At 33.2% G+C, this 14,328-nt stretch overlaps 1 protein-coding gene across 5 annotated transcripts in view; it reads right to left on the bottom strand.

Annotated features, from left to right (window-relative positions):
- The window catches only part of ct (cut), a 151,127-nt gene extending 137,143 nt beyond the window's left edge, over positions 1–13,984 (bottom strand). For 4 of the 5 annotated variants that reach the window (XM_053761025.2, XM_064436639.1, XM_053761022.2 and 1 more), the window contains exon 1: positions 13,527–13,984. The gene's annotated coding sequence lies outside the window, so the exon portion shown is untranslated. The remainder of the gene's footprint in view (positions 1–13,526) is intronic. The other variant, XM_053761027.1, reaches the window with a different exon arrangement.
- Between the last annotated feature and the right edge of the window lie 344 nt (positions 13,985–14,328).

Raw genomic sequence — 14,328 nt, 5'->3', positions numbered from 1 at the left:
AAAACACCGGACAAGTGCAAATCGAACTTATGTAATTATGGTTCCGTACTAATTTGTATTTTTAGAGGCGTAATGTTTATTTCTGCAACATGTGAACATAAATTAATAGTTTTCAGAACTATTTCTTTGTCTGTTTGGTAAATTCTCAAAATTGTATGATTCTAAGTCTAATGGGAAGTATATTATGTATGGGGATTGTGATTTTATTATTGATTTCATTTTAAAATTGCAAAATGTTGGTCATATATGATTGTGTTGGCTTACAAGTTTAATTTTGAAAACATGATTCCGGATTCTACGCGTTCCTGAGAAAAATGTTCTAGACTGACAACGGAGTGGTATAAGGTTTTTTCTTTTGAGGTACGGAACCCTAAAACATAGACGATAAAAAATGTCAAAGCGGTGAGAGGATTAACAGGTTATTATAACAACTATGTTGCTAAGCAGGTTAGCGATAATTTTGCAATTGACTTTTTTCAATTATTAAAGGTGTTAAAATATTAGTTAATATTGTTTTCATATAAATTAGATTAAAACAAACTGAGCAATGGTGGAGGATATAAGTTTATCTAATGTACAAATACTGTATCACGTTTTTAACCTTTACGGGTTGGACAGAGTTGAGAGTTGCTAAACTCGAAGCCCACGTTTAGTTGTCTGATCTAAAATCGATTAATTCTTCGAATTTAAATTTTTAAATTTAATTATTAAATATTTAAATTTAATTATTAAATATTTAAATTTAATTATTAAATATTTTAATTAAATTATAAATATTTGAATTTAAATATTAAAATTTGGCGATTCGGCTGTGATTTTGCGACCGTCTGCCGTCGACTGTTTTCAAATGCTGTTGTTGTCTATCAGTTATCAGGCCTGCTCTTATCCCTTAGTCGCCTTGTACAACATCCACGGCAGGATATAGAATGGGCAATGTCTACAGACATTGCCCATACATAGAGGATATTACAGAAAAATAAATATGGGGTTCTTTATTGGACTAATAGTAGAATAAGGACAGCGGGCGAAGCCGCGGGCAAAGGCTAGTAAATATTAGAAAATTCTATTCACACTGTCACGTTAATCACAATTATATCTCAAAATAGTTAATATTATTAATCATTCATAACTTCCGACCATAGTATCAGTAATTCAGTTTAACTTATCGAAGACACATGACAAGATATGTTTCCATTGGAATTCTTGTAGGGGAAGAAAACGAAATACGACATTTGGTCTGTCCCCTAGTAGGGTGACCACGAGTTGGGACATTTATGGACATTTTGAAATTAATATCGAGATGAAAAATTCTGGTATCGAGCGGGATGAATCTTTATTTTTTTTATAAATGAACAATATGTTTAAGAAGACGTATTTTTATATATACAAAATAAGTTTTATCAAGACTTATTGTTATATTTAGGTACTTCGTAAGGAATAAAAACAAACTTGTGATATAAATAAATCGTTGTAAATTATTAAGACCTCGGTGGCAGTAGTAAAGTCCTTGCCTTTGAACAGAGAGGTCCCGGGTTCGATCCCCGGTCGGGTCATTATGGAAAAAGATCTTTTTCTCATTGGCCCGGGTCTTGGATATTTATCTATATATGTATTTGTTTTAAAATGTAGTATCGTGTAGTATGGGGCTAGCTCAATCTGTGTGATTTGTCCTAATATATTTATTTATTTATATTCATCACTAGGTAATATAAAAAGTGTTAATTTTAGTCTACTTCGTAAGGGATAAAAGACATGTGATGTAAATTAATAGAAAAATAAATTATACAGGCCCCTTACATAGTGATAATTATCATTCATAATTTAAATTATTACACACAAACGTATGTGGTATTATATTTCCATAAAATAAGGATATAAAAATCGACTCAAGATTGATATGTGAATAACGCTGTCATGCAATTTAATGTCTATAATCCGCAATTTGTATTATTTCTGTCTTGTATTCACAAAAAAATGTAATGGATGACACTTTGGCAGCGGCGTTTTAGTTCATACACGTCAATGTCACAGTTATAATCAAGTATTACAATTATCACACCTCGCCTACACCTGCTTTTGGTCGTATAATAATCGCATTAATGCTAAAACTAGTATTTATTGGCAATTTTTATATGGCAACATTGTAATATTGCATTTTGTGAGGTGTTAATTTGATATCATAAAAAATAATGTGTTTATTGTTTGATTTATTTGCTATTAATAATATCAAGCTGGTCGGGACATTTCCAGTAAACTATTAGGTTTAGTGTAATTCTCATATACTTATGTATTTTATTTTACATAACGATCATATGCAATTTATTTTACATATAATGATGCTTTATCGTTCAGTGTTCCCTTGAGATTGTAATGACTATTTGTACCTTTTAATACCAACTTTACGGCATATTTTAAATCATACAAAATACAAAAATCTACTCTTACTTTTAAAAAGTACCTACTATAAAAATTTATCAGGAAATTAATTAAAAAAAAAAAACATAGATTTGAATAAGGAATTCCGAAAATAAATACACCAAATTAAAAAGAACGATTGCAGTTTGAAAAAAGAATACCACAAAGCTACGATTTTGGTAGTTTTATGTCCCAAATTTGCCTATCAACATGGCCATCCGTCATTCCCCGGGCGGGACTGTATTTCGGGACTCCGGGATCGTCCGGGTCGTCGATGGGAATGACTTATTGACAGTCACAATTATTCACATGCGCTATTCGTTTTCATGCTCCCTGTAAGCTTTTGTTGAGTGGTTTTTACGTCATTAGTTGTTTAGTGTTGTAGGTTGGTGGTGGTAAGTGATTAAGACTGTGTGGAATATAACCTGGATAAACACATAGGGTCTTTTTTGTCCTTAGTTTCCCACGGGAGCGAAGCCCCAGGGCGCAGCTAGTAATACATAAATTCGAAAATAATTTAAAACTTTGTTGTACACACCCAGCTATTTTCAGTCGGACTATTGCGATACGATTTATATGACGCGTCATTATTTGATAGGACAAATTTATGACTCCTATTTCTGTGGTTGAACCGCCGCTGAAAAAAGGGAGTGATAGATTTGACAGGTCTTTGGCTGTGCCTCCGTAACTCCTCGACTGCAGCTGAGAATTTGTTCTCAGCTACTTGTACTCTATCTATGCTATTATTATATTTGTGAGTTTGTATGTTGGAGGCGGATAATCTCCGAAACGATTTCAAAAATTCTTTCACAATCAGATAGGTACATTATCCAAGATTATCAAAATTCCCACGGGAGCGAAGCCCCGGGCAACATATAGTTATGTTATAAAATAATGGCTACGCGCCGGGACTTCGCTCCCGGAATTTCGGGATGAAAATACGTTACATAATAATGAAAATGTGTTATATAATCTCTATGTGTTATTCCAGGATATATTCTACCCGTGTACCAAAATTCATAATGATCGGTCCAGTAGATTTTGCGTGAAAGAGTAAAAAACAAACATACACACATCCTTACCAACCTTCGCATTTATAATATTTGTAGGATAGCATTGTTGAGTTAGTATCCCATAACACAAGTCTCGAACTTACTTTGGTGATAACTCAATCTGTGTGATTCGTCCCTATATATTTATTTATTATTTACTAGCGGCCCGCACCGGCTTCGCTCGGGTAAAAACATAATAAATTATACACCCAAACCTTCCTCAGGAATAACACTGTCTATTAGTGAAATCCGCATGAAAATCCGTGCAGTCGTTTTTGAGTTTATCGCGAACAAACAGACAGACGCGGCAAAGCACATTGTTTTATAATATATGTAAGGATAAGGATAACTTTGAAGTTGGTAAACTTTGTTTTAAGTAAATTTTTTATGTCAATAAGTGATATGAATAAAGTGTTTTGAATTGAATATATAAATAAATATAAATATATTAGGACAAATCACACAGATTGAGCTAGCCCCAAAGTAAGTTCGAGACTTGTGTTATGGGATACTAACTCAACGATACTATATTTTATAGCAAATACATATATCGATAAACATCCAAGACCCGGATTAATCAGAAAAAGATCATTTTCCATCATGACTCGACCGGGGATCGAACCCGGGACCTCTCGGTTCAGTGGCAAGAACTTTACCACTGTGCCACTGTGAGGTCGTCAATATTTATTTAACACGATGAATATTACAAGACACTATTACATATATTCTTCTTCATAGTCGTATTCCTCATAGCTGAGGTTCGCGGTCATTACGTGGAATGAAACACACACAACAACTTTCTTGGCATTAGTAATGGAGTGGTTTGCCATTTCCTTCTCCATTTCACACACGAGTTAATGATCAACCAGTGTGCAGGTTTCCTCACGACGTTTTCCTTCGTCGGAAGCAAGTGGTGGTCGATGAAAATAAATATACATGAGTCAGATTGGTATACAAACTTATGTGGCACGAGTAGGATTCGAACCTGGGACCTTATGATCCACAGGCGGGCGTCATAATCATTACACCACCACCAGTCAAATTTTTAATGATGTTATAACAGAATAAGCCAGTGTATTCGATAATCTTGACACGGAGCCAACAGTGAAATGTCATTACAGATCATACCCGGGCTATATTAAATTCTGGCTATTTGTCATGCACACCTTGGTTGTGTAGATATAGATTTTCATTCAAACGAGTCGTGTATTCAGGGCTACTGGTATCTAACGCATAACCTTCCAAAGGCGCATAAGGTACATAGAGACTGACATCTTTTGTTCTACGACTTTTGTCTAAATGTAATAAATACGTTTTTTTTTCCGTTTTTTTTTTTTTAGTTTTAATGTCGTTTCTATAAAACGTTAACTCTGTGTTCGATTCCGCTAATAACGCTACTGTACTGACTCGTGTTGCTCGGCTATTACATAGAGTTAAGATGTGTAGAATCGCAAATTAGATTGTATTTTTTTTATATGAAAAAAAAAAAAAAACTACGAATCACGAAAAGTCGTAGAATAAAAGTTGCTTGTTTTGATGTACCCAAGTAGTGTTTAGGAGGTTTTGCGTTTGATACCTGTAACTCTGTTTGATACCTGTAATTTCGTCCGAAAAATGTTTCGGGTGCGATTCTCATAGAAGACTATCACCCCCTATTTTCGGTCTATGGGGGTTGAAATTTGAAAAAATAAGATTGTCTACTCTTGATTCTTGTCTTTAAGTGTATACATACAAAACTTCATCTAAATCAGTTGAGTGGTTTAGCTTTGAAAGCGGCTGACAGACAGACATGAGAATTTTGTTTTTTAGGACATAAATCCTAGGTTTGATGGGTTACCACATGTTTATCCCTTACTAGTGCCCCGTCCCGACTTCGCTCGGGTAAGACCATAAGAATGAATGCACTTAAAACTTTCTCAGGAATCACAATATCTATTAGTGAAAACCGTCTGGTAGTTTTGAAGTTCATCGCGTTTATACAGACAGACAGACACGCGACAGGGGACCTGTTTTGGGAGCATGGACATAGCTTATAGTTGTCAAATATTTGAATTCCAAAATGGATGCATGACATATCGAACTAATATGACAATATTTTATCAAAACTTGCTATAAATATAATCGATAATTTAACGTCACACTTCGCGTGCAATATTCACGATCATCACGTTTTGCTCAAATATACTTGTGCACAATAAACCTAACGTTGCAAGCGATATCTATACATTGCTCAGTTTGGTCACGCGTCACGACATAGTTCGCACACAAAGCAAGCAATGTACAGTGACATCATCCACGTGATGTCCACCATTCACGCGTGTAACTGTACACCTCTAATTGATCAGGGTAGCCGATGCAGCCAATTGTTTACCTTGAGTATTGACTGAAATATGGGCCAAGTCAGAAGCGAGAGCGAGCACAGAAATCATCTAATGTATATTATTATAAAGAGGTAAGTGTTTAAGAGTTTGTATGAATGAGGCGGGTATAATCTTTGAAACTACTGAACCGATTTCAAAAAGTCTTTCACCATTGGAACGGTAAATTATCCAAGACGGCTATATTTTATCTCAAAATTCCCACGATATCTAGTAAATATTATGAAATAGCTATTGTCCGCGGCTTCGTCTGCGTTTTATTCTCACGGGAACAATTATTTTTCCGGGATGAAAGTTACCCAGTGTCCTTCTCCATACTTCAAACTATATGTATGCAAAATTTCAAGATTGAGTAGAAATAGCGAAGAGGTAACAAACTTATTTTCGCATTTATAATATTAGTTAGGATTAAACGTAAATTTTCCAAATTAATATTAAAATCTTTATTATTGACTCAATACACAACCTTTGTAAATTATATTTAGTAAAAGATTTAATATTAATCACAAAATATTATAAATGCAAGAACCTGTCACACTTTTAAAGATAAATCGATGGGCAGATTTTGATGAAATTTGAAATATAATAGTTAAAGACCCAAAGATAAACATTTTATCGCGTAGATGAGAGGAACAGGTATTGTTATATTACAAAATACGTTGTAGACGCGTATATGTATACTGCCGCGGTAGACTATAGAGAGAATATTTAATCGATATAGATTTTATATCACGCGGGAAAATACTCAAATGACAGAGAATGTCTATATGTATCTCGCTTTCTAAATCGCCTTATACAGTAAAATAAGCAACTTAATATAAGGTTTACAAAGTCGTTTAAATCTTATCCCTTGCACCACGCCCGTCTGTTTCCGCGACCACAAACAACATTGCGCTCTAATTATAAATGTCATAAGAATCATATTCGCATACAGAAACCCGTGAGAAACTTCTATACGCTCTTCTAACCGATACTTGATATAGGAAACTAAAATATGTTCATTTATCAATTATTTACGAAGAATTGACAATATTATAAACGTGATTATAATAAAACAAGTTACCCAACTGATAAATCAGTCACGCGATGTTTTTCTAGAAGATATTTGAAACCAACTCAAATCAAAATCAAAATCAAATCATTTATTCAGAAATTAGGCCTTCACAGGCACTTTTTCACGTCATATTCTAAATTAAATGATACAACCAAGGCTACAAACTACTAGCATTTCGGAACGACCACTGCTGAGAAGAAATGCCGAAAGAAACTCATTCAAACAGTGTTGGTCCCTATTATGCCAGAAGGGCTTACCATTTTTTAAATATAAATTTATGTATAATTTTTTATCAGTAATATAACAATGTAAGTACACAATAAAGTACATGGTCAACAGGTATACTGAAACATATTATGATATGTTAAGGTTTTTTTTACGCTTACCCCTCTTCGGCTGCGGGGCTTCGCAACCACTAACGCAACCGAGAACATGAACAAATGTGAGATACATTTTATAAGAAACTTGTGTGACAGTAATGTGACGTCACGGATTTTGGAGTCAAAAAGCATTTCTAATATACTTCAATATTTAAAATACACTACATACATTTTTTACCCACTCGAATAGCGAATTATGAGGCAAAGCAAAACGGAGAAACGACAGGAAATTCACAGTTTTTTTTATATTCATACATTTATTTGTCTTAAAACCGATCGTTCCATTCACAAAATACCCACTTTTAGCCCCAAACCCTAACAACCAAGTGTGAAAAGTGACGTGTTAGTTCACAATCACTCGATTTTAAACCCATCATAGGGAGCATGTGGCAAAATCGCTGCTATCAATGACTGAAAAAAAGAAAAACTATACTCCATCTCTTTTTAACGTGTAACGCGGTCTCCTTCTCGCCGCACATGTGTTTCCCGCCTGTGATCAATGGATATTGTTTTTTTTTTCAATAGTTTTTTTAATCGAGTCGGCATTTGAGTACTGGGAATCGAGTGTTATCGTTTGTTTTATGATCGGATAGGTTTCTTATGAATTTAATCTTGTCTTTGCGAATTACAACTAAGATAGTGAACACGCATGTTTGCATGTTCGTCTTAAACAAATAGATACACATATACTTATAGGCATAAATGCGAAAGTAAGTTTGTTTGTTACCTCTTCACTCTTTATCTACTAAACCAATCTTCTTGAAATTTTGCATACATGTAGTTTGAAGTGTGGAAAAGGACATAGGGTTTTCATCCCGGAAAAATAACTATTCAAGTGGGTAATTTACGCGGGCGAATCCGCGCGCAAAATCTGGTTATTATTATTATATAGTCTAAAAACATTTAACCCTATCTAAATGTATTAATTTAACTGATTTAAAAATGTTCATGTTTTTAAGATCAGTATAAAAAAAACCTGATATTTCTGTTTATTAAAAGTCTTCTTTATCTCCAGATGTTCCCGGTTGCGTACGGGGCCTCCCTCACGCTCCCTACACTTGATGAGTCGAAAAAGTTATTACCTACTCGTGTGGATTCCATGGGAATGCTATTGTCTATTAGCCTAACCTATGTGTCCCTTAGTCGCCTCGCACGACATCCACAGGAGTGCTCCTGTTTAAGATCACACGCGATTCGCACGTAGAGGAACATGTCCTATAGTGGACCGGGGAGCTCACTCAACCAATATAATCATCGTAACATTACACTGGTAAATCATTAAGGTGTGTTCACATAGTATCGCTTCGATTTTATTGAACCTACGTCCGGTCTCCGCTTACAAGACAGATTAGAGCGAAGTATTGGTCATTTCGTGTGTATACAGGGTGTTTACAAATGCTATGTAATTAATGTATGCAACTAGAATGGATGTACGCGTTAATCAGCGCTGCTTGTGACGGATAGCACGCCACAGATAAAATACCGAATATGTACACTAGCGTCACCAGCACATTTTTATATATTTCATTTATATATAATCGAAAACTAAAAAAAGGGTTTACACCAAAATATATCACGCAAAATAAGATTTTTTATTATTTCGATTAAATATATATATTTGGCTGGGATGTAAATTAATATTGCTGGGTATAAAATACATAAAATAAAACTGTAAGTGAGCTATGTCTGTAGGTGTCGTCCTCATAATTTTTTATATATGTATAAGACCTATATTTGTTAATTGACGTCCTTGGAGAAAAGGCTGCGGTGAAGTTTGTTGCGCCGCTTCTTCTTCACCTGCGCTTTGGAAGCCGGCAGTAGACTTAGTTTAAGTAATTTTTTTGACGTCAATAAGTGATGTATATCATCCTAAATTGAATAAAGAATTTTTAATTTGAATTTGAATTTGGTAAAAATGGTATATTTTACTAATGTTGTTAATTTGGTAATGTTAAAGAAAAAGATGCCTCAAAGTGGAGGTGAAGATTAATGTTTTTATGTAACTCATTGATATGTGCTATTCTTAATTTACAAATAAATTAAAAAATAAAATATTTTTTTTCTTTCATTTCACGATTTCATTCAGGACACCCTGTATTTATGATTTTCGATCTCAATGGGAGCACCCTGCGCCGGCGACTCTCACGATTAATCAGCTAACTATACGCATCTTACTATTGTTTTGCTGATCTTACAATGAATGGGCGATAAAAATTGTCGACTGATCAGCACACGTAGCACTGTGTGAGACGAATAAACATATCGGTGACCTAATTACAAGCTTTACAATCAAATCTGACTCACGTGCGGTAATAAATTCATTATCCACTCGCTTCCGCTGTAGGAATTCCTCGTGAGGAAACCTGCATACCTACCTAGCTGACTATTTTCTTTATGGAAATTCTACGAATATACAATTGAAACCGATAAATGGCGGTGGCCGTGTCAATCATGTATCAAGCACTTTGGAAAAATATCTGACACAAGTGTTAACAATATTATTACACTTGATGAAACGAAAAATTTAATACTCGTGTGTATTTTCAATCCAGTTGAAGAACAAAAATGTTATTTTATACAATTTAGATATAGTCCATGAATAAACATAAAAAACATTTATTTCTTCAAGATTCATTCCTAAGATTTTATCGTCGGATAGAAAACAACATTTTTTGTTACAAATTAAGTACAAGATTCTCCTAAAAACTTGCATTTTGCAACAGGAGTAGAAAACAAAAAAAAAACCAACTAATTTAAGCAATATTAAAACGGTAAGAATATTTAGACGTTGCAGCGAAAAGTTAAATTCTGAAACATTACACTCTCTTTTTGTGCGGTTGAGGTGAAATACGTTAACATTGAATCGAACCCCAACTCTACCAGACGTGGCTCGCAATATGTGAACACTATTAAAGTCATTAATAAACATTATTACATTAACATGTGTCGTCGTAATGTCTTAAATTTTATTGAGTCGAGAATCGAACTCAATCCTTTTTTAAAATAGTGTTAAGTATATAAACATTAGTTACATTTGAAGTACATACTTACATGTTGTATTTAATCCACTTAATATTTTTGTGTTTACCTAAAAAACCTATTTCTAAAAAATGTAAATAAATAGTTTTTTTTTAATAAATGAGGTAGTAAATATATAAATTCAACTCCTGAGATTAAAAATTCTGATGCCAATATTTGATTGATGATGAAATAAATGTAAATATTAAATTTAATCCATTTATTTTATTAATAAATGAATAATATGAAGTTATATAGGTGAACTACGTTTTTAAGATACTTAATATATATATTTTAATAAATGATAAAATCAAAATCAAATCATTTATTCAGAAATTAGGTCTTCAGAGGCACTTTTTCACGTCATATTCTAAATTAAATGATGTTTACCAAAGCTACAAACTGCTAGCATTTCGGAACGACCACTGCTGAGAAGAAATGCCGAAAGAAACTCATTCAAACAGTGTTGGTCTCTATTATGCCAGAAGGGCTTACCATTTTTGAAATATAAATTTATGTATAATTTTTTATTAGGTAGTTAGTCATAACAAGTAGTTGAAAAAGGGTTGGACCATTTTTAGGAAGAGTGACTTTTTTCATGATTTACAACTGAATGTATGAAAACAAGCTTCAATAATACAATTTTGCTGACGACTCAGTATTGTATATATATATATATATATATATTTTAATCATAAAATTTCTAGCATTCATTCCAAACTATCATAAATTTAAAATATATCTTTGATAATGTTGACATGGTTAATTTTTTGTGTCTACATAGGTACATACATATTATATACTAATGCAATTTTATTTCAACTAACAATGAAACAGGTTTACAAAACACAAGCGCTTTGGAAGCCGGCAGTAGACTTAGTTTAATTAATTTTTGACGTCAATAAGTGATGTATATCATCCTAAATTGAATAAAGAATTCTGAGTTTGAAAATATACTACAATCATAAAATTTCTAGCATTCATTCCAAACTATCATAAATTTAAAATATATCTTTGATAATTTTGACATGTTGACATGTAATGTTGACATTTTTATTTATTTCTGATTGTCAATACGAAAAGCATTGTAAAATACTATGTACATAATATATACTTACAATGTCAAACACATAACTTTCATGACGAGAATATTATACATTTAATCGATTCTCCATAATCGATATAATTTCGAATATAGGGTAAATCTACCTAAACTGTACTGCTCGATAAGTTTTTCTATAATTATGTGCAAGGTATATTGAAAGGTATAGTAAAGTATCTACACAAACACACACACACACATACACATTTTTATTACATAGAAATAGACTCCCAATTATTGCTAATTTATTAGATCAAGCATTAAATTTTAAAATAATCAAATTTGTAAGGCTTTAAATGTTAAGTACGTACTGAGAAATCGTGAAGTTTGAAAGACTGATTAAAAGTCACAATTCATTCATTTACAGAAATATGTTTTTTGACACACGTAAAACCATTATAACAAACACATAAAACGTTTTGTTAAGTAGGTATCTATCAATTATGATTTGTTTGTTTATTTCATCATAAGTTGATTAAGTAATTGGATATACAGATAAAAAAGGAAACTGGAAAGAAAATGTCTAGTTCTCTTGAAACATGACTCGTGTTTAGGAAGTTCCTAATTAGTGAAATGTTTAGTTGCAAACTCATTAAAGGTCAAGAACCTCTCGTGGCGCCATCTGTTCGGTGGCTGGGGAACTTTTGAATTCCGAGGGAATCTGTGCGACTAATATTTGTCTTATCGTAATTGTCATGCTCGATTCATTATTATATTATTTAGAAGCACACAACGACCCATACATTTGTCTAAAATAATTTTATTTAAATCAAATTTAATAAATTAGCACCACTATAGGATTCTGATGAAGCTTGTAAAATTTTGTCTCGTTAAAAAAATACTTGGTAATGACTTTAAGTCAATACATCTTATAGGTATATATAGATTATCTTTTTTTTTTGTTTTAATTTTGATATACGTATTTATAGATTGCCATTTTGTCAAAACTATTTGATTATTAAATAGAAGTTAAAACATCTCTCAAACTAAATTTCTTTCGACTTCATGAAAGCATTAAACAAATTTTACATAAGTATTATTATTACTATCGCATTTTAATTATATTTACTAAATGGTTAATTTTTTGTGTCTACATAGGTACATACATAATTATATACTAATGCAATTTTATTTCAACTAACAATGAAACAGGTTTATAACACAAGCGCTTCGGAAGCCGGTAGTAGACTTAGTTTAAGTAATTTTTGACGTCAATAAGTGATGTATATCATCCTAAATTGAATAAACAATTTTGAGTTTGAAAATATACTACAACCACCGCACATTATAACTTGCGAAATCAGAATTATATCAAACATACAGCAATATTTTACATACAATTTGTTCTCTCAGAAGCGATGCTTGGTATTTCAGAAATGCACGTCGGGATTAGGGTAAACGCTACACTAATTGGCACTGATCTATCACATGGAACGAACGCACGAACGGAGCAAATCAATCGTGCCCGCACAAGATTCCGCCGCAACTTCTCGGCCGATTCGCCGTTATTAATCGGCTGATTGAATTCCGTTTTTAAAAAATGTTCGATTGTTTATTTTTTTTTTTGTTAGTTTTTATTCGTTCGTAATTAAGTACATTATATTTTTTTTCAGTTGATTTATTTTTACGCAATGATTTATTTTAATTGTGCAAGTTGCAAGTTGAGCAGTGTTTATTGCTAATGTCAATTATGCTTTAAAATATTAATGATATATTTATATCATATATGTTCGAAATAAATATATTCAAATTTTTTATTTCAAATATGCAAATTGAAATAATATGCTGATGATACAGAAGTCACTAAATTCAATTTATGTATATTTAGTACAAAATCTGGGCTAATTAGTTCCTGATACTATATTTCAATAATAGATTGATCAAAAAATACTTTTCTACATTCGTAAGTACGACACAGTAATACTATTGGAGTTTAAAAAAAATCTTATCAGATTTTTATGAGGAACAAAAATCTTGTTATTTCTAATAAGAATTATATGAGAATGAAATTACAATTATATCAGAAAATATTTATATACATTTTCTGACTCAATATTCACTGTTTAGAAAAAAAGTCACACTTCCTTTTCCTAAACCTACGACACAAGACGACACAAAATCACTTACGTTTGTTTTCAGAGAACTGCTGTACAAAAACACTATTTTTTATTAGATATCTATATAGATAACTTTACAAGTCAGATTCACTGAAACCTCATAAAGTCCACGCGATATTCGTTCGTAATTCACTCACAAAGTGTCAAAGTAACATAAATGTTACAAAATCATACACACGTCAGCTACGCCCAAAAATAATCGAGTCCACGCGAAAACAAAACAAAAACATGACACAAAGTACACAAAACAAGTTCACATTAATTATTGGTAAATTAGAATAATTATAAAAAGTGGTGCACAATATAAGAGTTCACTATCCACAATCGATTATCGGATGAGCGGTCCCGATGCGATTAGTAATTATTACGTAAGGTGATCGTTGACGGAGCGCGGCGTGGTCACGGGCGCGCGTCGAAGCCGTGACACACGACTGCAGTGCGATCCTTCGGACGAAACCCCACCAACTCGACGCGCATCTGAGTCTCACTCCTTGGCGCGGCCCCGCCCAGTGGGACGCTACTCGGTAGCTAAGATGACCGTTTCCCTCCTCTTCACACGTGAAAAAAACTACGTTGTCTATCCCGCTCCCTCTCGGCGACAGTGGGGCGCGCCAATAGGATCGGTTCGGATCGAGTCGAGACGATGAATCGAGATGTGTACTTAGGTATCACTGCACAAGTCCTTTTGTTGTAGTCGATAATAGGATGCGCTTTTTTTGCGGCGCGATCGGCGCTTCTTGGACCGGCCAGCGCATTGTTGGCACGTATTTGTTTACTTTTACACAGACACTTGTACTGTTCACAACAAACAC

Source organism: Plodia interpunctella, chromosome 21, assembly GCF_027563975.2.
Source record: "Plodia interpunctella isolate USDA-ARS_2022_Savannah chromosome 21, ilPloInte3.2, whole genome shotgun sequence".
Lineage (NCBI taxonomy): Eukaryota > Metazoa > Arthropoda > Insecta > Lepidoptera > Pyralidae > Plodia > Plodia interpunctella.
Note: the sequence above shows the minus strand (reverse complement) of the source record. Positions and strands in the feature narration are given on the sequence as shown.